At 37.6% G+C, this 27,908-nt stretch overlaps 1 protein-coding gene across 3 annotated transcripts in view; it reads left to right on the top strand.

Annotated features, from left to right (window-relative positions):
• OPHN1 (oligophrenin 1) overlaps positions 1-27,908 on the top strand; it is a 2,670,560-nt gene that overhangs the window by 2,571,610 nt on the left and 71,042 nt on the right. The gene's annotated exons all lie outside the window — the stretch shown is intronic.

The following is a 27,908-nucleotide window of genomic DNA, read 5'->3' on the forward strand; positions in this document are numbered from 1 at the left end:
CAGCTATGAAGTCTTTAAGAAACATAATCAAGGTACACAGGCGCAACTGCAAAAGTTAAGCAAGGTCATTAATCTTGTACTGGACTTCAATTTCTTTACTTTCAATGGCAAACACTACAAACAAAAAATGTTATAGCAATGGGGGCTGCCATGGCTCCCAGCTTGGCTAACATAGCCCTGGGCAAGTGGGAGGAGGACTTTGTGTTAAACAACACATACTACATGCAGCATATCACATGCTATTTATGTTTTATTGTTGACATCTTTATTGTGTGGGAAGGCGACACCTTGCAGCTTGGAGATTTTATCACTTACCTCAATCAAACAACCCCTTTCCTGAAGTTTACCTCTTCCAATAGCTGTACTTCAACCACTTTCTTAGATATGCAGATTTCCAAGGACATCAACAATAACAGAATCACCACTGATCTATTCAGAAAACCAATTAGGGTTAACTTATTACTCCGCAGTAAAGGTCTACATCCTACAAAAACCACATATAATGTAGTGAAGTCCCAGGGCTATAGATTAGCTAGAATTACCACAGAGATGGAACAATTTTGAGGCTATGAAAGTCAGATGTTAAAAAACATCCTGGAACCCATTATAGAACTGAAAAGGACTGAAGCACCTTCAGTCAACCTCCCCAGTAGGAGAATGTTAAGAAATTCCACAGAGAATAACAAATGCAAAAATAGCTGCATCCTGACATACACCTTGGATTATCACAGTATCAAAAATGTTATTGAAGAAAACTGGAACATTGTCACAGGAAACCCTTTTCTGATTAACATCTTAGGTGAAGCTCCATCCTTTGTTTATAGGAAGGCCAGGAACATTAGAAGTTTTGTTGAATTTAAACCTAGACCATATGAGAGAAACACTAAAAGATGTGAAACTAATTGTACATTTTGTATATTTATAAAGCAAGGTAATAGTTTTTATTGCCCTTATTTAAAGAAAATCATTAAGACCAGTGCAGGGGGTGACTGTAACACTGCAAAAGTCATTTACAGGGCACAGTGCAATGAATGTGATGCATTCTATGTGGGCAAGACTGTAAATAAATTCAAGTGTAGGATTTCAAGTCATCTGTCAGAAATCTACTCTGGATGTAAAAATAATGCACTAGCCAAACACCTTTCTCTTCATAAAAGACACACAGGTTTTAAGTTCCACATCCTGGATAGCATAGACATGGATAATCTTGAAGGAGACATCCCGAATATTCTGGAGAAATATGAACTCGTGGCAATTAAAGCTGAACTCTTTTAGGAAGCCTGGACTAAACTACTGCTGTTCAATTAAAAGTGTACTGGAACTTAGAAAATTGCCACATTGTTTACATGACTAATTTTATTTATTTTATTTTATTCTACCAGTTGGTTTTAAATACCATTTTAAATCCATTGTAATTTAAGTGTATATTTTGTTTCCATCATCATACATTTTTTTCATTTTTCTTTTTCTGGTACTCTTTTTTTCCACTTTATTTAAATGATATGTAATAAGAATACTAACTAATGATACAATAATATTTGTATAGATAGTTTTTAGGGTTCTTGTAAACAGATCTGAAGAAGTCTAGAAGGACAAAAGCGATCTTTGTTAACAATAGGTTATGAAAATAGAATATGATTTTTACAATTGATTTTTTACATGCAAAGTATATATGTATATATTTATATATATTTTTTGATTGCCAAATGGTCTAAGGTTGATATGTTTCCAGCCATATAGTATATTGTCTTGGATAAAATCACAGACTTAATAATCTACTTCTGGTTAAATAAGAGGTACCACATCATTATAAATTGTATTTAAAGTACATAAAGGTTATATTATTATGACAGCTACTAAGTAGGGCAGGACCAGCTGGAATGTCACACTGATAGGGGAAGGGATGTGAATTTAACATGTGTACCAATAACAAAAAGTATATATATATATATATATATATATATATATATATATATATATATATATAAAGCTTGTGAGGAAACTATTACGCTATTTTTGTTTTACTTGGATCGCTTGTCTGTTTTCTTAATAAAGGATTTTCGACTGGAAACAGACTGCCTGCCTTGCTTGGATTACTTTTGAATACTTAGCAGTTCTGTACAATTATATATATATATATATATTGCATATATTGCATATATTGCATATATATATATATATATATATATATATATATATATATATATATATATATATATATATAATGCATTCTGGCCACTCCTATTTGGGGCAAATGCAGCACCCGGCTTAAATGAAGTCATCAATTTGAAATGTTTTTTAATGTACAGATGAATTTTTAACGCACATTTGTATATAAGGACATTCATAATTGTATACTGTGTATTAGGGATTGACTTTATATTGATTAATTAATTATTCAATTGATGTTTTAGATCATTTCCTGTAAGTTAATTTAGTATAAAAGGAAGGGGTAGGTTTGTAAGTGTTTTTTTCTGATGAAGTTCACGTGATTAAAAGTGAATGAAAGCACTAGACCTATTGTCCAAGTGTGGCTATTTGGAAGTTGTTTTGAGCTGGTTTTTCCTTTGTTTTTTGAAGTTTCTTACACTGTTTTGTTTTTGAACCCACTATACTTGTTTAGTGAGTTGTTTGAGACTTCGGGGATACCACGGAGATTACTTTTTTTTTTCCATTTACAAAGTTCCCAACTGTGAGTTGCATTTCACTGACATTGCTGTTGTTGAGAAGAAATGAGCCATTATTACTGATATAAAAAGAGCAAATGGAGTGTTATTGGGGATAGAAAGGAGTATCTATTAAAACTGCTTCCTAAGCTTAGCTATTTAGAATTTTTTTGTGTGTGTACTGTAAGGAGTTAAATAATTTGCATGTCAGAACACCCTAAAAGTAAGAGACAGGCAAAAGGAGAAATTGGAGTTCTTTTAATGAAACTGTTGACTGCTACTCATTTGAAAAAGTGGAACTTAATTGTGATATGTTTAACAATGAATATAAAACATATTGTTCCAGCTTACTGTGATAGGTGTCAAAATGTATAGACTATCATATGCATTATTTGCAACAGATAAACCTGCTCTATAGTCATTTAAAGATATTGTACAAACATTGCAAACCCATATTACCCCTTAGCCAGTAAATTTGTTAAAGGTGTCCACTAGAGTGTAGACACAATGTATTTATTTTTACTTACTATTTGATAACTATGTAGGTGGGCTGGTACATTGACACCTTTTAGCTATGATCCAGGCACAGTGGGAAACACCATCAGAAACAATATAATACAAAACAACAGCAGTATATACAAAGTAATGAGTCAGGAAAAAAAGTCACAAATTTGACAAGGCTATAAGTACAATAAATTATTTAGTATATAGTATCAGTACTACAATATAGCATATAGCATACTGAAGTGTTATTGGATTGTAGAAAATCAGCATTATTAGAAGGGAAATGGTTGCACGGTGGCATCCATAAGGGGCATTGGAAACTCCTAAAATGAGATATTTGTTTGTAATTTCATGTAGTGACAGGGTATGCATAAGCAAATTGAAGGTTTGGCAAGAACTTGTTTTTTAATGCTGTGTTGTGCAAAACACATCACCACAAGTAGCACTACACCTTTGTCAGTGGACATCAGTTTCATAGTATTATAGTCACATTAACTTCATTTCATAAATGGCCAGAGTCAATCTGTTTGGAATTCACCACCTATGAGTAAGTCTGTGGACAGTACTTGCAAGAAATGGCTTGCCTGAAGAGATTTATTGTTATATTGGATCATACTTCATGTCTAAAGTATTTAAAATGCTCAGAAATCAAAATGGCATTAAACATTACCCATCTGCTTCTACTATCCATCGTTAATGGGCTTATGTATTTTTATTTCACATTTGTTAGGACTAAGGACCATTTTCAGCCATGCCCAACTCATAGGCAATGGTTGAAATTTGTAACAGTAATTTAAAGTTGTCAGGCAATGTGTACATATAGAACTGTATGCACTGTTAAAATTAATAAACAGTGTTTATATTTAATGTTGTAAAGTAGGTAATCTTAAATAAGTTTTATATACAAGAAGACATTGAAATTTTATATTTAAAATATCATTTACTCTTCAGTGTCTTACTTTATCCATTTCATGGCCATAGCAGAGCTGTGGCCTCTCCTTGCGCTCATTGGGCACGTGGCACAAAAAGTATCCTTGGTAGGATGGCAGTGTATTTGTAGAGACACACACACACACACACACACACACACACACACACACACACACACACACACACACACACACACACACACACACACACACACACACACACACACACACACACACACACACACACGCAAAACACACACACACGCAAAACACACACACACACACACGCAAAACACACACACACACACACACGCAAAACACACACACACACACACGCAAAACACACACACACACACACGCAAAACACACACACACACACACACACACACGCAAAACACACACACACACACACACACACGCAAAACACACACACACACACACACGCAAAACACAGCACACATATCCACAGGCATTTTGATGAATCGCCACTTCAGAGGTATAATGAGGCTTTATGGAAGTTTTAGCAACAGGGTTAATGTAAGCCATACCTCTCAACCTCTTAATGCAAGAAATCTGGACATAGTCAAAATAATGGTGTGACAAAGGTCGAAAAATGGAGACTGATTTTAAATATAAAGTTAGAAAGTTGCTGGAATAATGGGTTGCATTATTGTGCATTTCCCAAAGGATATAAAGCCTGAAACTCAAATGTCTGTCATTATTTAGTTATTTCAATCCTCACTGATTTGTTAGAACCCCCCCCCCCCCAAAAAAAAAAATTATGAGGAATAGATCAAAAATATGAGCCAGAAATTTGGACAGTTGAGAGGTATGATGTAAACATTTAAGGAATTCATTAAGGCCACAGATCCATACCATGAACCATTAAAACACAAAACTGATCCTTTCTTTTTGCAAAGTGAGGCACAGTACATGTAAAGAATAACACATCAGCAACATTATTCCAAACTGAATCTTGGGATTTGCTCTCATCTTAATAAAGCACATACAAAGTTTCAGAATATTAATTGTATACTAACCAAAAGTTTTAGAACTAGCTGTGTGTTATAACATGGCTGTAGAACTGATAAATTGCAGCAATGGCAAATAGTTTCATGGCTAGTCCTCTAATGTGCATGGTTAATTTGGAATGGCACTTAGAGAAGACACACAAGCCCAATTCTACATATTCTTCTGCCTAAGGTCTACTTCCAGTTACAAGACATTCAAATTTTAAAAGATCCCCATATACATGTACCATACCTGGTGTTTCCTAAGAGGCTGTATACCCTAGTACTGGTAAATGACTGTCATAGCTCAGGAATGGTAGAATGACCATGACATGCCTGATAACAATGAATGACCAGTAGTGTATACTATGAAAGATGAACTACCAAGGGTCCAACATAACCATGATGGATGACCAAAGTTGTGGCCCTAGATTAGGCGATGACCACAGCCATGCCCCGGCCATAATGCATGACTCATCAGATAACTCATAACAGACCCTGGAATGCTGGGAGATAGAAGTAATATTCTAAGAGTAAGGAATAACTTGTTTATTCTCCAGTGTTGGATGACTTCATTGAAGTTGTGATAGAGCCCCTAGTGGAAAACATCATTATGGCTGCAAATTGGCTAATTTACTGATACTAACTATGGATACAAGCCAAGTGGAGTTCCAGAGGTGCCATCTGGAGTGCTTGAAGTGAGTCCCACAAAAACAGAACTTGTGAGGATCAATAATAGTATGCAACAAAAAGGAATGTTATTATGGAATTTAAAATTTGACAGAAGATGAATGGATTGTTTTTCGGTGAAGAATTTATTTTATCAATACAGTCAAGAAATGTGTCCTGTGACATTAAAGCTAAAGCTACCAGTAATGCCATACTGAAGTAATGCCATACTGAACATTGAAACTATGTTAAATATGGTTCTGAGTCACCCAATATTGATGTTACCTTAGTTCACAACGTGATTGTCATTAAGTATTTAAATCATAATGTATGCATTATTAAATCTGAAAATTTAGTTCTCCTCACTTCATTAAGTCAGGAAGGGGTATGCAGTGGATATGTTATGCATAAGGCCAATCTATAACCAAATAAGATAGTTTATTTCAAGCATAAAAAGGAAACTGCTTAGGCATAAAATGGCCCAGTAGAGCACCTAGCCTAATACTTACCTATGAACCTATGTTCTACACAGTAGGGACAAGAACGTTCCTTTATGCCTTTTCAGAGTTCCCATCATTTTACTCCTGTAAATCAAAGACAGACAAAAAAGACCAGGGCTCATTTTCATTGTATTCTTGTAGTAAGAAGGATGTAGTTTCAAGTAATCCAGTGTGCCCTTCTAATTGGGGGAGTAATATGCTAGATCTCAGGACTTGCTTGCTTCATTAAATCTGTTGATACCATGAGACTCTCTGATCTTGTCAGATTATTTAATTTACTTAATTCACTAGTTGTTTAATTTACTTAATTCACTAGTTGTTTTGTTTACACATGCCCTTCTGTTTCATTAATTATTTAATTCTCAAATTAAACAAAACAGATTTTTGTATGTTAGCTGCTTTCTTCATCTTTTAAATATTAGCCCCTAAACAATCATTCATTAATCAACTTGTCTTGTTCTTCTCCCCTCAGTCTCTATCATCATGTTTTACCATTTTCAACATATACTCCTGTACAGTTTCAGAAGTTTTTTTTTTGTTGTTGAGGTGCATAGCCAGATTAAACCAAATCACTCAGTTGCTGTCATCAAGTGTTCTTTAACTCGTATTGCTGACACATCCTTAGCATTAGTAAATAGCAAAGCTAAGATATTCCCAGCAGTTGTAGGAACTTTTGTCTTCAGCTCCAGAGCTATTATAGGCATAACGTTTGCTAATAATTTCTCTTGTTAGCTCCTGAAGTTGACATTTTCTCAATTAATGTGCAGAAAATTGATATCACTCATTATAATAATATTGCCAGTATTTCGCTATTTTTTTCACTTGAAGTCTAACAAGGTTCCATCCTACTTCTTAATATCAGGAGCTGTGTAATGTACAATATCCCACTGTCTACCTTTAGTTTCTTCTTCAGATCTAATAACCTTTTAAGTAGTCGATTTCAATAATCTCAGCTTCACTCGATAACTTTTTCCCAATCCCAATTTACACAATTCCCTTTTTCCTTTATTGACTTTGCTGTATAAAGGTATAACCCTTATCTCATGTTTTTAGTCTTTTAGAATGTCCCCAGGTCCCTGTTATACCCTTTAGGTTAAAGTATCTTTCTTCAACAAATGATTACTTTGGATAGTTTAATTTCCAGTACTGTGGACATTCCAAAGAAAGCGGTGTAACCTTACCTGTTTGATCCTTATCTTCACTGTGTGTATGATTAGTGCTTCATCATCTCCCTTTATTTAAACTTAATGTTCTCCCCATGATATTCATTAATTTCTCACCTTAAATCATCCCATTGTTAAATTTCATTTCAGCTCCATATTAGTGTAATTCTGTAGTTCTCTGAAACTTCTCTCTGATTACTTAAATGTGCACTGTCAATATTTATTAGTTTAAGGTTCTGACAAGTATCACTCCAATAATTTACTGTATTCCCTAACCTACTTATTAAATTTATGTACTTTTTATATTACTGCCTTACATTGCATTTGTTATTGATGGTGCTTCTGTAAAAGTTGCAGTCTTAGTTGCTTCCTTACAGATAATCCCAAACATATGTGTCCATTTATGTCATTCTCACCTCCTCCACACATTACCTCATGCCCTAAGTTTAGCGTAATATGTGTTTTGTTTCTTTTTTGTTAGTTCCCTTAAACATTTGTCTTGTATCCCACGTGTTCATCCAATATTATTTCTTTACCTCAAATAAGCTTTCTTTTCCTTGCTTCCTACCATATATCATTCAAATCATAGAAATGTAGTGTTTATTAAAAGGCTCCACTGAGTTCTAATAAAACTGTGTCATAATTCTTAGATAGTAAAGAAACACTTATCTATGTTAAATAATTGAGCTAATTTCACTGTGAACGCACTTTATTTTTATTGTAGATCTGTTTCTCATTAGCAAAATGAAAAACAAAATTATTTTAATATGCAGTAGAAATTATAGTTTCAAAATGATACATAAAGTAGATGTAAAAAAACAAAACAAATAGAATTGCTTTATTACTTGTGGAAGGTTATAGCAGTACATGATGCATTTAACATCTAAATAAAATTTAATTTCTTCCAGTGGGGGGAGAGTTGCACCACCCTTGTGCCCCCCCCCCCCATTTAGGGGCTTCTCCAACAATAAGCTAAGTAATCTAACTCTGAGGCCATACTGCCTTAGAGTGAAGGGAGTACTTGGTCTCCTTACTTTACTCTGAAGTGACACAGACTCAGAATTTGTTAATGGGAGAGTGGTATGTGTGTATGAAAAAAAATATATATGTGTACATAGAGAGAGAGAGAGAGAGAGTGACATTAAACTTGAAAGAGGTGTATGTGCCTTTAAATGTGCCATGGAAATAAGATGTTCCCACAGAGTTAGTCATGAAAACTGCATATTCGCCAGTTAACAAGGCACTAATTGCCAGTTAATGCTGTACAAAAAGAGGTAGACTATGAGAGCAAGACAGGAAGGTTTTTACTCATATGGAGGTTCTGAGTAGTGAAAGTACAGTTGTGTAGGATGAATTTCCCATAACACTGGATAATTGAATGATCACTGCTACAGTAGCCTGCCAAGGCTTTAACAGCCGTCCAGCTTCCAAAGCTTCAGGGCACTTTCCATTCACCCAAACTGCCAAACAGATTGAGCTGAGCTGACTAAAAGACAAGTTTGGGCTCAAAGCCCTTCACAGCTTTCCTGCCAACAAAGACAGGGAAGCTGAGTCCTGAAAAGACAATGCTAGGAGTAACAAAAAATAAATGTCCACATCCTGGCATAAAAAAAAAAAAAAAACAAGGAGGAGGGAATGCGTGGCTACTGCAGCAGCAAGGGAAGGAGGGAGTGGCTGTTGCAGCAGTGATCATTCCAACATCTGTTATGGTAAGTTCATCCTACACTACTGTATTTTTTTCATATTGATCACTGCTGCAGTAGCCTTAGCTATATGGGCAGAATATCATAGCTAACTGTATTTGGAAGGAAGAAGGAGGAAGGTCCAGGATCCCCTGGAAAATGGTCCTAGCAAAGCTTGATCTAGACCTAGAGAAGGAATCAGGATTATAGTGCTTTCTAAAAGTATGTGCAGAGGACCATGTAACAGCTTCTAGAATACTTTTAGAATCCATCCTTTTCCAAAAGGCAGTAGATAAAGCCAAGGCCCTGGTAGAGTGGGCCTTCCCTCTCCCTGGAATTGATTTGTTGTGGTGAGTATAACAGAAGGTAATAGCTTTAGACAACCATGTGGAAATATTCTGTTTTGTTATAAGAAATGAACATCTGATCTGAAGGTCTGAAAAATTTAGTTCTGCCAAGATAGTTCCTGAGTTGTCTGTGGACATCCAAGGTATGGAGTGTCCTTTCTCCCTCATTTTTAGTTTCAAGTACGAAAATGGGGAGATAGATAGTTTGGATTAAAGTAAACTTGGATACCACTTTAGGCATAAAACAAGGATTAGTTCTCAAAGAACCCTGTCCCTATGGAAAATTAGGTAGGGTTGACTCACCATAAGAGCTTGTAATGCAGATACCCTTCTTACAGAGGTGAGAGCAATCAATAACACAATTTTCCATGTTAATAACCTCAAGTCAGTCAGATTAGCTGGTTCAAATGGAACTTCTATAACACAAAATTAAGATCTCAAGGAGGGCCCCCTGATTTATTTGAAGGCCTTTTATTCAGAACCCCATTCAAGAACCTTTTGACATGAGACTGCCTTGAAAGAGGATGATCCATGGGCAGACATGCTGAAATGGCCAATAAATGATCCTTGATAAATGAATAAGAAATGCCATAGGATAGCAACTCACACAAATATTGTAAAATACCATAAACTGGGTGGTGGTTATGTTGTTGGCACTAACTAGAAAACCTTTTCTAGTTGCAGGCTTTCTTGCCTTCATTAGTACCTGCTGCACATCCTCAAAGTACAGTTGCTTAAAAGGAATTAAGATCCTATTATCCAGGCAGTGAGTTGAAGATGATTGATGTTGAGGTGTGTTATATAACCCTGTTCTTGTGTGAGTAGATCTGTTCTGTGAGGAATATTGTGGTAATTGCCACTGGCCAGTTCCAGAAGAAGGATGAACTATGGTTGCCTGGGCCAGAAGGGAGTTACCACAGGGATCTTGGCGGAGTCCTTCTGAATTTTCAGAAGTACCCTGGATATTAGTCTAAAAGTGTGGAAAGACATGTAAGAACATTCCTGTCCTAAGAAAAGAATAAAAAGTATCTGTCTTTGAGGCCTTCTTACAGAATTTTGCTAGTTGATTGTTCTGGTCTATATTATATTCTCGAAAGCCGACAATGTCAAATCTGACATTGTCGGCACGAGAATATCGAACGCTCAGAATCTCGAGTGTGTAAATGGAAATCTCCATAAGGGGAGATTACCGTTTACTGCAATGTAGTGTGGTCTCGGAGTTGGTATATTTAAGTAGCGGAGGATGTAGGGGGTGCAGGGGTGCTTGCCCCCCTGCCTAAACCCATTAGGGTACTTTTTTTTTTATTTTGTCTTTTTATAAGGTCAACATTTGAAGACATTGACCATATGGTGTTGACCATATGTTCGATGTTTTCAGCCATCAATCTTATAATATAAATCCGATTGTTCAGAGAGGAGGTAAAAAGGTCTACCTAAGGAGCATCCCACAGATAGATCAAATGTTGGAAGACCCCAAATCTAGTTTCTATTCATGAGGGTCTGCCCTTGTCCTGCTCAGCTTGTCTACCACTCAGTTTTGCTCTAACAAAATGTAGGGTGCCTCCTGTATAATGAGATTGTGCTGTGATGCTACATCCCAAGCTAGCATGGCTAATCTGCAAAGGGGTATGAGCTGGTTTCACCTTGCTTGTTGATGTACCACATGACTTGACTGTAACAACTTGAGTAGGTCCGTGGGACCAAAGATGTTTCAGATAGTTAAGTGTCTTAAACATAGCAAACATCTCCTTGCTATTTATGTGCTTGCATCTGTCCTTGGTGTCCCACATCCTCTGCATAGTTATCCCTCCTGAAACTGCTCCCAAGGCAAAGTCCAAAGTGTCTGTGGTGACTGACTGCTTTGGATCATGGACGGTGAAGAGAAGACGCGGATTTAAGGTCATCTGTTGTCTCCACCAACAGATTTTCTTCTGACAAACACCAGTACTGGGATTTGAAAAGATAAAGGGTGTTGATGCCAGGACCAAAGAGATTTCAGATACCAGTACATCTTCCTCATGTGGAGTCTTGTCAGGGGTATCATGAGAATGACAGATGCCATGAGACCCCAAATTCTCAGGTATTTCTACACAGTGACAGCAGTCTGAGTGGAAAACCTTAGAAATAGATTTAAATAAAGATCTATATTTTCCTGTTGAAGAAAAGCTTTTTCAACTGAGGTGTCTAGTTGACATCCCAGGATCACAGTCATGTTTGAGGGAGTCAAGAAAGAGTTTTGAATGTTCTTTTGGAACCCCAGCTTGTGCAAGAGATCTCTCACCTAAGAGAGAGAGAGGGATTCCTGACATTTTGAAAAAAGCTCTGCAAAGATAAGCAACTCTAAATATAGAAAAATGTGGATACCCTTTAGCCTTCAATGAGTTATAATTGAAGCTGGATGCTTTGGGAACACTTGTGGTGTATTGGATAGTCCAAAGTTTAAGGCAGAGAACTGATAATATGATTCAGACACATAAAACTTTAAGAAATGTCAGACATCTTAATAAATGAGATGTGATGGTAAGCATCTTTTAAGTCTAGTGTTACCAGGAACCTTGAAAGAAGAAGAAGAGGCAACAGGTTATGATGTAACATCATTTTGAATTTGAGCACTATTACAAACAGGTTTAGGAAAGAAAGATTCAGAACTGGTCTCCAAGCATTTTCTTTCTTTCTTTGGCACTAGGAACATCCTTGAATATAACCCCTTCCATACCTCGTAAGGAGGAACTGGTTCTATCACTCCTTGGAAGAACATGTGATAAAGAACTGGTGGAAACAAAAGAGTCTGATCTGCAGGATGAGGAATGACCCCACTGGAAAAGAGGAATTTTCTCCCACTGCCATCTGTAACCCTGATGAATGATTTTCAGGACCCATGTGTCTGAAACAGTCTGTTGACAAAGAGAAAATAGGGATTCAGATTTTCCAGAAGACAAAATTGGACAGGATGGGAGGGGATCAGAAGGTTTCTTGAATAGTCATTCAGACATGTTGGACTGTTCTTGGCTTTAGGATGTTTGAGACTTCTTTTTGGAAACCTTTGCCACTTCTTAAACGTGTTTACCTGAATTCTGTTGAGACTATTTATTCTGGGTTTTCTTCCAAAATCGGATGAAAAGAAATAAAATCCCTTCAACAGTATGAAAAAGGAGGGCTAAAACATCTTGGAGATTCCCTGGATCATCTTGTCCTTTTCCACACACTTTTTGATCACCTCTGCAGCAGAGTGGCCAAGCACTAAATCCTATCAAGTGGAAAATTTAAAATCTCATTTTTACATCTTCTGTGAGGTTCTGAGAATGCTGCCAAGCAAACCTCCTTAAAACAGTGCCAGTGGCCATAGCCCTGGGAGAAGTATCAGCAGAGTCATACACACACTCTGGAAACAATGAGTAATGATGACCTGTGTAATAGAAGAAACAAAGTTTTTTAAATTATATTTTTCTTTATAAGAAGAAACTGTAGATACAGCATTCGTCATACTTTCACAATGTGTCAAAATAAACTTTAAGATATGGACCTGATGTGTGGCTTCTATGTGGCACATCTCATTACTAAGGGTTTTGCATCCAGGAAGAAAGAGGTCATTGTCTCCCTCTACTCTTCCCTCATTAGGCCAATCATCGAGTACATTGCCCCATTTGGCATGTACCTCACTAGACACCTGCAACAACTGGAGAGGCCACAAACGTACCTCACAAAGATGATCATAGGCCTTAAACAGTTGTCCTATATGGACAGACTCAAAAAAACTCCAACTATTCTCTGTCTCATATGGCGATCTCTGCTTGACTTACAAAGCCATGTCTGACCCAGCTCTGTTAGAAATGCTACATCTAAAGAAGTCCCAATCCCTCTGCACCACACGCTCTAGAGACCTCAGCTTCATTACCACAATCAACAGAATATGCAGGAGGGATAGATTCATAACCCAGAGACTGCCCATTCTATGGAATAGACTTTCCATACATATCAAACATAGCATCTCACTAGCCCTCTTCAAAAGAAATCTTGATGAGTGGATGGAAAATAGAAAATTCACCCCGGGGATCACTCCAGTGGCTCTACTGGACAGAGGCACTGGGATCTAATATCGGGTGGCATGATGCCAGGGTAATCCTATGGGCTAGGCTTGGTAAGGCTCCAGGGCCAGTAGCCTAGTACACACCTATGAACCTATGATTTAAAATACTGAAAATCAAAGCTGCAGAAGTATACACTTTTTCCTAATACCTGTCAATAATTTTCTCATCCTTATTAGAAAGAGTAGGATTGGAATTAATTAAGTGCTTAGCAGCAGTGGAGTCAAGTAAGGCTATAGCTGCTGGGTCAGGTTTGGGAACAGTGTATAAAAATTTAAAAGACTGAGAAACTTCATATATCCTGTCTGCCTTTTTAGAGACAGCTGGCTGACTGTCAGGAAAATTGCAGGCAGTAAGATGCATGTTGACTAAAGCAGACAGAACAGCAGGAGTAGGTGTAAGTTCTGGAAAATCCTTCTGTAACAACTCAGTATTTTCTGAGGAATTGAGAAACCTTAGTGTTCTCCCACTGAAAATACTGGGACATTCTAGTAATCGTCCCAGAGAAAGAGAAACCTCCACTAGGAGAATAAGAAACTGAGGTCTGCTCTAAGCCTGAATCAGAAGTCTGAGGACAAAATCCTGAATCCTGCATTTTTTTGTTCAGATTCAGAATGTTGACTCTCTTTGAGAAAGAATGCATCCCTCTTTCTTTTACCCAAAACTACTTACAAAAAGGAACAATAAACTGAATTAAACCCTGAGCCAGTGCCAGTAAACTACTCCTATCCAAAGAAATTGTGGTTTTCTGTGTCTTTTTTCACAGGAAAAATGGGGCCAACCGTGTTACTTATTGTAGTTGCTTCTTCCCCAAGGACAGGCACAGCATTCTGACACAACAGGGAAACCTTCCCTGTACTCTATTCCAGGACAGACCAACAAGAGTGTCTTTCTCCTGCCGACTGAGGGGACTCTAAGAGCTGCACAGGACATGGCTAATCCATGGCCCATAGTGGCTGTAGGTACTACTCCAGAGGGATCCAGGGTAAAAGAAGGGTGGCCTGAGGTACAACAAATGCCCACAGCAGAGTCACCTACCTGTGGCTATAGCAAATTGTTAGTCTGCTGTGATGACAAAGGCTGTTTGCTTAACTTTCTTTTTTGTGGCTGGAAGAAAGACTGACTGTGAGACTGGCAATCTCTTCCATGGTCAAGCCAAAAATGGTGCCTCTTTCCCAGGAGAGAAGCAGCAAATGCTATTTAAAGAGCCAGGCCACAAAAATTACTTTTTTGACCAAAAAAAAGGTAAAATGTAGTTTCAAACACTATGCCAGCCCTACAACAGAAAGATAAACATAATTTCTCCACAGAAGATATGTTTTCATTTAGTTTACACTACTTTTAAATTGACAGAAAAAAAAAAAACAAGTGATCAGTTAAATAGTATGTTATGGTCTGGATATAGTCTGTTAAAACACAACACTCCTAACTTTAAAATAGCTTTCCTGAAGAGAAAAGTAATAAAACATCAGTAAAAAATAAGAAAATGGAAGTTTTTTTTTTCTGCAAAGGGAATGTATCTGCCCACACTGTTGATCATCGATAGTCTTATAAGAGTATACTCTTTTTTGACGAGAAAGCTCTAAAGGGCTTCACACCCAAACTTGTCTTTTAGTCAGCTCAGCTTGAGGTGCGTGACAGTTTGGGGGTATGGAAGGTACCCAGAAGCTTTGGAAGCTGGTGAGCTATTATATCCTTGCCAAGATATAACTCATATAGCTAAGGCCACTGCAGCAGTGATCAGTATGAAGAATATCTGTATTTTACCTGAAAGACCTTGGAGAAGTGGAATGCAGTAGGCCAATTGCAGCTAATGTGTCTTACAGAAATCATGGATTACAGTATTGGAGTTGTGGCCCAGTTGAGGTATACAGCCTCAAACTCCTAAAACACAGTCTGTTTCATGGAAGAACTATATAAATAGTTGATGGAGGGTAGCCAAAGGTACTGTTTTGTTTTAATTTTGAATTGCAAACTCATGTTGGCAAACATTTTGATTTATGTGACTTCTTCAGTGAAACTGTGTGTTTTTTTAAACGGGTGTCTCTAGTGGTTCCTCGGAATTACACTGGAGGTGTGCATATGAGCAGTTGGTCAAAGATTTGCCATATGTCATACCACACTTCATCTCTGCAGTCAAGTGCAGTACATTCTGGACAACTGTTGCTGCTGCTTCTGTGAGGTGTTTCTGCTGCTGGGTTTTTTTCAACAATTTTCTAACAACTCCGGTCATGGAAGATTTTCTTAAAATGCTAATTCAGTCAGGAGCAGAGACTGACCAGAATCTGGTGTAACTGCAAAAACAGTTAGCTGCACTCGATAGTGTTGCTGCTAGCACCCAGAGTATGAGTATTGTTAAAAAAATATGTAAATAAAAGAGGATGGCCTAGAATCCTACTGAGTAGTTTTTGAGTGGTTTACCACCACAGAGAACTGGGACCATGCAGTTTGGGCAAAAAATCCTGTCATCCCTAATGACAGCCGAAGCACTGATAACATATATGGACACGGAGGGAACTGATTACCTGGATAAAATATATGGACATGGATGGAACTTTTTACGTGGACTGTGAAAACTTAACAAAGGAACTTTTGACTGGACTTTTAGTATAGACAAACCAGTAAGAGTGCAGATGCATGATTAAAACGTATTTAAAAACTATAGCTAGATTGTGACAGCAACAGTTAATTGAACTTTTACAGATTTTAGCAGTGAGTGGGTTTAAAAGAGCTTTGTATGGTAATGTAAGACAATATTTATTGCAAAGTTATCTGGAGAGCTCTGATAAACTAGTAGCTTCAGTAGAACAATTATTGGTTAATGCTGAAAACTGCAGTAAGAAATATGTCATCTTCTGTTAAACAAAAAAGGCAAGTAGTATGTTAACTGGTTTCAAGTGTAAGTGATTCTGTGCTACTAATTCTAAAAAGAATGGTATTAGTAGAAATGTGAAAAATGAAATGCATGCCACAAAAGAAGATGCTCCTATGGAGTGTGACAAGACTACAGATATAATACTTGAGTCAGTGTAATGTGATTGTGTTACATCTAAGCTGGTGAATAATGGTATAGCTAAACTCTAAAAGAATGGCTTCCATTGTCAAGGTTGTTCCACTGGTATGTAAGCATAACATTAGTAACAAACAGAAAGTGCAAGTAATATGCATTCATGATAGGAAAGAGTATACACACACACATATGTAGATATTCAAAGAGTTGTGGGAAAACTGTTACATCCTTTGGCTGTAACCCCTGATTTGACTCATGATGTAATAATAGGAAATTATTTTCCCCATTTTAAAGCACTATGGAAATTCTGATAGGAGGGCAATAACCACAGACACAGTATGGCAGGCTGATACACTTGACAAGAAAAAGTTAAAACATTATCTTGATATTCCCATTCACTAGAAAAAATTAAGGGGTGGGGGTAGAGCAAAACAGGTGCACTTATTTTGAGATCCCAAATCAAAACCAGGAGAAGCGAGTCAGAATAGAAGCTACAAAAGGGGCTAGAATTTATTTATGGTGGGACATTGAAAAGGATCCAGTGTGTTGTCATAAGCGTGCATGAATGAATGACCGAGAAGCATAAAACTAAAACTGGAAGAGATGTCAAGTATAGGAACTGAAGATGAACTAATAGGAAAGTCTTAAGTAAAAAGTAATATGAAACTGACGGCTGTAGAGTGACTTACAAGAGATGTTAGCACTGAAACCAAGTCAGAAGACGTTACCTACTTCAAAGAGGACCATCAGAGCAAATAAATGGTAGAAAAGACTAAAACTGGCATACTTAAAAAAATGAAAATTACTTAAGCCACTTCTGTTGTAAAGCAGAATATTAAAGTGGGGACAGATTCTATACAAAAGATATCTTTAATTAAGGAAAGAAGAAAAATGAAGATAAATTTTATTCTGATATACTCTTTACAGATGAAGGGTAACAGAAAAATAAAAGAAAGTGAGAGGATTGTGTTCACTCACACTAGGATTGATGGATGGCAATGTAAATGAATAAAAATAGCAATCAGGAGGCATGTACACATAGCAGAGATAAATCAGATGATGATTTTTGTTTAGAATGACTTTTTGCAGGAGAATTTATGGAAGAAACTGCACTACCACTTTTTTGGTGTTGGTGGGGGCTGCTACACCTTCTACTTCGAGGAAATTTGCTGAGTAAAGTAACCCTAAATTAGTGTACTTACAGATAAGACCTATAAACTTAAAAAACACCACAGTAGGATAGTAATTTAAGCAGGGTAAAAGGGAAAATAACAAAGATATACGGAAAGATGGTGAACAAGATGTTCCTATTACTTCTTTTTTTTAAAACATCTTTATTGAATTATCACTTGTGACATAGGCACATTTACATTTATATACAAGTAATCAAACTGTATTAGCAAATTAAAATTAATAAACTTTATGCCTCACACATATTGTTGTATATCATGTAACCTAGGCAACATTACATAAATTATTCAATTCCTACCCTTTTTTAAACAAGAAGCATCTTTTTTAAACCATCACTTACAATATACATTTATATAAATTAAAACAAACTGCACTGACACAATCCTAGTTGCAAGCATTTTACATCACAAACCATACTGACACACTCCCAATTGCAAATGTTATACATGACTTAGAAGCTGTCCAATCATTTTCAGTCAAATATTACACAGCTCATTTAAGCCCCGCCTTCTGTTAAACCTCATTCCTCCCCTGTATGATGTTCCCAGTACTTATCCCTATTTTCATTTAAACAATGATCTCTTATATGTATGTAAAGGAAGCGAAGAAGTGCAACCTCAGCTGCTCATGCCAACACCTTAAAGGATACTAGTAATGAAGCCAGTTCATAGTCGCTTGTAGGGAGGTCACCTAGTAATGGACAAACTAAAGTAAGAGTACTAGCCAGAATTTACTGGCCAGTCATGGTGAAACAGAAAACAGCTGTAGTTCTTATCCAGAATGCCAGAAGACTCACTACATCATGGGTATAAAGTCTCTTGATCCCAGTACATCACACAAGTACCATTTAAATGTATTGCTATAGACAACATACTGCCACCAGGAAAATATAGTGATGGCTGTCTGTACATGTTGGTACATAATGTATTGTGCTGTATAATTTCCAGAGGCAATGGTATTATGCAAAGCTAATGCTAAGGCTGTTCGTAGAGAACAGGTAGTGTTTTTCTCCAGAATGTGCATCTGTAAAGAAATACTGAGCAAGTCACTTTGTTTTATGTGTAACATTGTATCAATCATGTCAATGCTTTAAAGTCAAAACAGTTGAAGACATATTAATCTACCATCTTCAGAGTGATTAATTAGTAGAGAGCTTTATAATAAAGTCCATTCTTAGGGAAATTATAGACGCTGATGGGATGGACTGGGACAAGTTGTTACTCTACTTATTATGAGAGGTGCCACAAGCTTAAGTTGGATTTATCCCAACAGAACCTTGTATGTCAGGCATCCGAGAGAACTGCCTGACATTGCTAAGGAAAATGTGGAAGAAGAGGAGACATCAGTTAAAAGTGTGATGGAACACTGCATCATTTTGTAGGTTAGATTAAAGCTGGTTGTGCCTATAATGAAGGAGCTCATGTACAGAGCACAATATATGTAACACTGAGTTTTTAATAAACATGACCAAAATTAAGAGAATTTAACTCCAGAGATCATATGTCACCCAAGGGAACACATTTTTGGCTAAGTGGCAATGGCAATTGAGATGGATACAAAAAGTAAATGTAGTAAAACACATAGACAACCAGAAAAAAAAAGATGCAACAAATGTGTCACATTAATGTATTGAAGCCATGGCAAAAGTGGAAAATTCTGTGGCTGGCCAGCTAGCAAGCTGAGATTCATGCATTAGAGACCAAATAATCTCTACCTGAAGCAGCGGCATAGCTAGGATACAGCAAAGTGGGCAGCTGTCCAAGACACAGGATGTTAGTGAGTGCAGTTGGGAGATGCTGATGGGGCAGTAGTGTTGTACCAGCATACAAAAATGAATGCCGATGCTGTATTTGCGGTCACTGTTGAAGCATGGAAGCTCTTCGTTTGTGATACTGTAACAGTAGGAAACCACTTGTTACATTTTTTTTTTTTTTTTTGAAAAAAAACAGTTTGCAACAGTTTCAGAACAGAAGTGTCTTTTTGTGGTCCTCAACTTCAAGAGGACTTTTTTTATCCTAACTTAGAGTTGAGGGAAATGCCAGATTGGTTAACAGCAATAACCAGTGGGTAGCATACCTGTAGTTCAGAACTGAAGTACAGGTAGAGGAATCCTTGTCAAAGTATGAAAGCAGAAAGTGTCATAATTTCTGCTTAACAAGTAAAGGGAGTGCTCTCAGAAAGGCCTGGGAGAACTAAACTTATAGCTCATCATATAGACACAATATCTATGCTGAAGGTTTGGCTAAAACCGTATAGCACAACAGTGTCACAGAAACAATTGGAGAATAAGTTGAAAAATGCTCAAACTAGGCATGACAGGTGGGTCACAGAGTGAGGGATCAGTGCTAGTTCCTTGGCCTGGTGGCAGTGTCAGATTTGTTGATGACTTTAGAAAAATGAATAGCATTTCAGAGTTTAATATCTCTCACACACCCGAAATAATGACTTGATAGAGAAGCTAGGAATGGTCAGATGTTTCGTAAACTTGACAGAGGAGTAGTAACAGACACTACTTTCCCCATTTCCTAAAAAAAGAATCATTTGTAGCCCTTGTGATACCATTTGAAGTGCAAAGAGTCCCAGCTACCTTTCAGAGAATAATGGCATAAAATATTAAAGCTCCATTACCAATATAACTCACCATACCTGGATGAGACAATTATTTATTCAGAATTGGGAGTCTTACTTAACAAAAGTGCTAGATGTGCTCAAATCTGTAAGACAGGAGGGCTTGACTGTGAAGGCTAAGAAAAGTAAATCGGGCACAGTAGAAGCCAAGAGTTTGGGATTTCCATGTCTGCATGAGTGATTAGATATGGACTTTATATAATTTTACTGTGTAAGTATAGTTCTTTTGAAGTAAACTCTGAACATTTACCACTAACAGTCTCGTAAGCCAAGGCATTTCTTGCAAATGTTGGTCTTATTGCTGATGTCATCAGTTTAATTTAACTGACTCCATACAGAAGTTTCAGCCATTCTGAGAATGAATCCATTGTATTTAGAAAAAAAAAATCCCAAAAGACCATACTGGGACACACTATGAGCTGAACCATCTGGGAAGTTCAAAACCCAGTACTGCAAATACTGATACTTTGAAAGATAAACTGCAGTTCTTACAAAAATTATGGAAAATTATATTGGTGTTGAGTAACAGCACTGGCATTGGAGAAGTCCAGCAGGGCGGGGGAAGAGTAAAGGTACATGATGCACTCACCTCTTCAAAGGTGAGTTGGGGATGACTGCAGGCACTCTGGGGTACACTGCTTGGTGCATTTAGGGAAACCACCACTCATGCTTCACAGGGAGAGGTAAGACTGTTTGAAGGGAATGCCCATTCCAGAAATGGCAAAACCTCCTCTGAGGTTATGCCATTGCATATACCCTTTCTGGCATTTCAAAAGGTGTGGGCATTAATGTAAAAACATCCAACCAGTCTTAATAATAGCCCTTCCCATACAACGCTTGTGCCAAATTTGTGGAAGAAATGGAAAGATTGACTGTGGGGGATTAATGATCAGCAGATATTGACAACAAAAATAATTAAAAAACAGCAAGTTTTGAAACTCACTGTTATACATTAAAAACATTTTAGTGGAGGGCCTTCACCCCTGCATCCCTCAATGGACCAGACCCCTGTTAGTTACATATACTAAATGTTAGATTGCTCTAACATGGGTTAAGGGGAATTTTTCTGAGGTACCGCAAGCTTTAGAGGTAGTGTATATGTCCACACTCACACTTGCAGTTTCATATTTCTGAGAATTGTAGCTTTGATCCTGAGATTATCACTGGGAACTCATTATGAATACATTGTTGTGGTGTAGATGACTTTTTCCAAGGATGCAGGAGTGGTAGTGGTAATGTATTTTGAACTGTAAGTCAGCAACTGCCCTGGAAATCAAAGTCTTTAACTTCTTTATCAGTGCCAAGTCATTACATGAAACTTTGGGCAAGGGACTTAATTTTTTACCAGATGCCTCTCTAGAACAATGTACATCACTTTGTAAAGTGTGATAGAGTACTACATCAGTTTGCAGGAAAGATTAAAGCTGACAATGTAGTTTCACCAGGATTACTACTGTGAAGCCAGATGGTACAATTCCTTGATCTGTGGGCATCTGGATGGCTGCATAGCTTACAAACAGCACATGGTAAGTATCACCCAGCAGTTGGACAGGTAAAACCTTAGGTTACAGCCAGGGTGTCCAACGCGGTTCTGTTCTAGGCCTGTACTTGTTTAGGTTGTATCTTTCAGATCTATCTTTATCTGATACTGTACAGCAGGTAGCATTGTCACCAAACAACAAGAGGTACTCTGGTTCGGGTCTCATCTGGGGTGTCTTCTGTGCACAGTCTGCATGTCCTCCTTGTGTTTGCATGGGCTTCCTCTTGGTGCTCCATATTACCCCCACATTCGAAAGACATGCAGTAGGTGGATTGGATACTCTAGACTGGCCATAGGTATGAGTTTGCATGTGTGTGTGTTAGCTACTCAGTGGTGTTAACCTTGACTATATACGATCGTCACTGATGAAGGAACACCTCGACCCCATGTGCAAAATGGGAAATGGGATTTTGAATGGATGGATGGATGGATGTTCTACATTCTGTATGCAGATGACTTGAAAATGGGTAAACTGATTACATATGTTGCAGAAAGGACATGTCTGCAAAAGTACTTGACTAAGTTTACCGTTTGGGCACAGGAGAATAATATCCTGATAAATACATAAAAAAAACTATGCATATGAGCTTTGGGAGACATAGATTAAAGAGTAAATATTTAGTATAACACAAAGTGTTTGAAACTGCAGATTAATTTAAGGAACTGGGTATATGGCTAGATTCAGCTCTGAGTTTTCTAATCATATGAACCTATTGGTTAATGATAGTTATAGAACAATAGATTGTATGAAAAGATTTTAAATTCTAGGAAATCAGTAATGATGAAATTGTAAGTTACATAAGACCCAAATTAGAGTATAGAATAATAATATGGAGACTTTAAAAGAAAACAAGCATGTGTAAATTGAAAACAGTACAGTGGAATATACTAAGGGCATCCATGGATATGGAGTTATTATGAAAGACTAAAGTACTTGATCTTGTAAAGTATCTCATATAGATATTTAAGTGGATACCTTATTCAGGTATATAGAGCATTTAGAGACAACTATCTCCGGGAATGTGTAGGGTTATCAAAAAGTAGTAGAGACTCATAAGGTGACATATGTAGAAGATTATACAGAAATGAGAGATGTAATAATTGGTTTTCTGAGAGAGCAGCTGATTCATGTAACAGGCTTACCAGATTATATTAAAGCAAGCACTAGTTTAGATATTTTTAATAACTAAAAACCTAAGTATCTATTCACTAAATATACAAAGTCTCACTAACAAAATCACTGAACTGCACACATGGATTGCCCATACTTCCCCTCACATTCTTTCAATATTCGAAACATGGCTCAAACCACACATTACAAATAATGAAATTCTCCCACCTGGTTATAATATTTATCGCTCCGATAGATTCCCCAAAAAAGGGGGTGCGGTTGCCATCCTGTACTTGAATAGCCTCAATCTGTCACCTATTGACATCCCCATCCCAAACTTCCACCCAGCTGAATTACTCATTCTCAATTGTCACCTTAACCAACATAAGAAATTTGCTATCACTTCCATTTATATTCCCCCCGGTAACAATATCCCCATCCTTGAAAACATTCTATTTTAGTTTTCCCTCAACATACAGTATGAAAGCCTAATTCTTGGAGATGTCAACATAGACTGGTCCAAACTTATAACTGACTCCCCTCAACTTAGTATAAACCTCCATGGATTTCAGCAACTAATAACATCCACCACCCACTACAGCAAAACCTCTTCCTCCAGCTCCACTATAGACTGGATACTCCCTAACTTCCCCAACCTCTACCATAGCCCAGCTACCTCTCCAGACTCCCTTAGTGATCACCTCCCCACTTCCATTCTAAGGCACTCAAGCCATACATTCAAACCACACCTCTACAGACACTGTCAAAACTTACTAACTTAAATTCCACTCAATTTAACTCTATTCTATCCAACATCAACTGGTCCTTCATTAGGCATCTTCCTCTAGACAATGCAGTCAGTAAATTCAATAATCTTTTTTTAGACACCCTCAACTCTCTAGCCCCCTCAAGAAAAATTAGAATCAAATCTAATTATGCTCCCTGGCTTACCAAAGACACTAGAAACCTTATGCACAAAAGAGACAATGCCTGGAAAGCCTGGCTTAAGAGAAAAGAATCACCCCTACTACAAAACTACAAATATCTATGTAATTTTGTCAAAAATCAAACCAATAAAGACAAAAAAAATTACTACAACTCATCCCAATTTAAGGACAAGTCCAACCCACATAAGTTCTGGTCAAGTCTAAACAAGATTCTTTCTCCTGCCCAGCCCTCCAACCCCTCCCCCTACCCTAACACATCTCCTCTTGAGACTGCTACCCTCCTGAATTGACACTTCATTGAAACTATCCAAAAAGTTACTCCCTCCAACTTTAAGTTTACTGCCATCCCCTCTCCCTCCCACCAACTTAATAACAACCTCTTCTCCTTTCAAGCTGTTTCCACTTCCTATATCAAAACTCTTCTTCTGAAACTAAAACCCTGCTCTCCCTCTACTGACAACCTCCCCTCTAGCTTTCTCAAACTAGCAGCTGAGTCTATAGCATATCCTATATCTATTCTCATCAACAGGTCAATCCAAGAAGCCACTGTACCTCTCATTTGGAAATCCTTTTTCACAATTCCCCTCCATAAAGGTGGAAACTCATCAGATCCATCTAACTTCCGACCCATTGCCATCCTGTCCCCACTCTCTAAAATACTTGAGAAATGCATTCATTCACAACTTCTCAACTATCTTCTCCAGCATAACCTATTTACTTCCACTCAGCATGGTTTTTGCCCTAACCATAGCACAATTACTGCTCTCCTATCATTTACTCATACTATTGCTGAAGCCCGTGACAACAACAAACGCATATCCTGTCTCTTCCTTGATCTATCCAAAGCTTTTGATACAGTATCTCACCCATTGCTGCTAACTAAACTGGCTAATCTCAACCTTTCAACTATCTCTCTATCCTGGTTCTCTAGCTATCTCTCTCACAGGCAGCAATCAGTAAAATGGCTGTCTTCCTGCTCTCCTTATATTCCAGTCCCATTTGGTGTCCCACAGGGCTCCATCTTGGGTTCCCTCCTATTTAATGTATTTACTAACAAACTACATAAATCATGTCAACAAGCCTCCCTCATCCAATACGCTGATGACTCCACTCTTACCTTCACCTCTAGCAATGTCTCTGAACTTCTCTCACTAACCCAAGATATCTTTGCATCTACTGAAAAATGGCTATTTGATAACTTACTCATTCTTAATCCTAAAAAGACTAAGCTCTTGCTCTTTTTCCCTCAGTCCCTCTCTCACCACAAGTCCACTTTTACCATTTCATCCTCCAACAACACTATCATAAAATCTGAACCCCAAACAAAGCTCTTGGGAGGCATCATTGATGATGAACCTAAGCTTAACCCTCACATACTTCACTGTATCAAAATAAACACCAGAAACTAGGATTACTATATCGCAAAAAAAGTTCCTTAATGTAAATGCTAGACTCTCCCTGGCTCAAGCCTTCCTCCTTCCCTCCCTTTTTTATGCAGCCCCTATTCTAACATCCAATCTGCTACTATGCTCAAACTACAACAGACATACCACAAGATAGCTCGATTTGTTACAGACTCTCCTTACAGGTCTCACCACTGCCTAGCCCTAAATGCCCTTCAATGGCTTGAACTCCCCCAAAAACTCCTACTACTACAATTCCAAATATTGCACACTATTATATACAAGCCATCTTCTTGCCCTGCTCTGTCCACCCTGATATCTCACTACTCCCCTTCCAGGACCCTACGTAGCTCTAACCAGCAACTTTTAGATCCTTGCCATCCAAAAAGAAATGATGGGAAATTTCTCTATAAATGCTCTGTTGTCCAAGCCTGGAACAAACTCCCTATACACATCCGCTCCATTTCCCACTCTCTATACATAAACGGTATCTTCTCAACACTAAGACTTGCCCCTGCCATGACCCAACCTAGGTTAATAACCACTCCTGCCTCCTCTATATGTTAAAATGTTCCAAATGATTTCTACCTGACTTTGGATAGTTTGTTTAATAGATTAGGCACTTTGCATTCGGTGTTAAATTTCAAGCTTACTTTACTCCTTTTTGTATACTCTACCCTCTACTATACTGAAGTACAAATCTTTTAATTGTACGGTAATTTTTAATTAATATTCTTGTTTGATATTCATGTTTATTGCATTATATTTTTGTAACCTGGAGCTTTTCTCCTCGGGTCTCCACTGAAAATGGGCTATCAGCCCATTTGGACTAACCCGGTTAACAAATGTCAATAAAATAAAATAAAATATGTTGATATTTATAAACATTATTGTACAAGCATTGCATTGAGATATTTACAGATAGAAGTGTGTAGTATAGGATAAGTAAATTTTGTTTAAGAAATACAACAGGGTGAGATATTAGAAGGGATAAGCAAGTTTAAGAAATAGTATAAAAGCAGAGATGGAATAGAAATGTTGTTATGCTGTTTAAAGCAGGTAAGGTATTTTAAGAAATACAGTAGAGTGCGGTATTAGAAGATAAGCAAGTTTAAGAGGTAGAGATGGAATAGAAAGTTGGTTGTATTGTTAGTGGAGCCATGCAGAAGGTATTCAGCGCACAATTTTGTGTGGTTGCACCGTATTCTGAATTAATCCATGTACTTCATAAAGTCCTGTTAGAAGTTCAGTTGAAATGTATGGCAGTATGTAACTAGTCCTAAATATGGCTGCATTTGTGATACTCTCTCAGGCTTTAATGCCTGCAGCTCAACCTCTGCCTTGTCTTCTGATGTCTGTAGTCAGTTTATCATTCTTATGCCCGTAGTATGAAACTTAGGTTCTGCTGAAGAAAATCAAAACTCATTTGCTTGGTTGCACTTCTTAGCTCACATATCCTAAAAAGCTGCCTGTTACATGTAAAGGACAGATCGGAATAAGTCTTCTTTACAGGGGCCACCATGTGGGGACCAAGCAACGATACACCGTCAAATTTATAAGTACCAATTTCATGATTGCAGAACATTGCAAAAAGGACAGTATCCCTAGAACAGTGTGCAGTGGTCTCATGCTAATTCTTCTGTCATTCTAACATAAGCAGGCAAGTGATGTTTCTAAGATTTATCCCATCAAGAACAGATGGGGAAGCTGAAATTTCATCTTTAAAAAAAAAGATCACACTTCACTGTGTGCTCTCAATCCATAATATTTTAGCCTGCCTAATACTCTTCATTGGTTGTATGAGCTCCATTTCATTTTTCATATCATCAGAACAACATCTTGGCAGCTCTACATATTTGAATTGCTTAATTACTTAACTGTACACACAGGAGCCATATTGCACCTCCAGACCATAAAAGGTGCAGGTCATACCATGGGATTACATCACCCAGTATAGCCATACTGTAGAAAGGCATTGGTCATGCATTTGAATGGCAGTGCACAGTAGACATCATCTTGATGAACACTGGCTTTTTCGTTCCTTGGTCATATTACACTGACTTGCTCTTGACTACTGTGCTACAGTGCATCATGTCTCTGGAAGACATAGTTTACAGTGCAGAGTGGTGACACGTCTGTGCACCACCACATCATGGTAGCCAGTCCCACAGATGTCAAGTCATGCAAATGCTGCCGTTCAGCACTAGTCCGCCAACTACAGTGCACCACTAAATTGTCTGCATGAAGACACAAATGTTTTGTTCAAGAAAATTGGTAAAAAAGGGAAAAGAATAATGTGTCCAGTACTGAGCCCTGAGCTAAACCACACATATGGTTAAAGACTTTTGAGAGTACTGCTGAGATTTACGCTGACAAATCTGTAACTGATGTAATCTGTGAATGACTTATAAGGCCTTTAGTACAGCTTAGATTAGTCAGAGTATACAGGAGCATTTTATGATTGACTGTGTCTAATGCTGGCATACGATCTATGAAATGGCTCTAGAAAGGTGTTTGTTGTAT

Source organism: Protopterus annectens, chromosome 15.part0 (assembly GCF_019279795.1).
Source record: "Protopterus annectens isolate FY-2018-M chromosome 15.part0, PAN1.0, whole genome shotgun sequence".
NCBI classification, from domain to species: Eukaryota; Metazoa; Chordata; order Ceratodontiformes; family Protopteridae; genus Protopterus; species Protopterus annectens.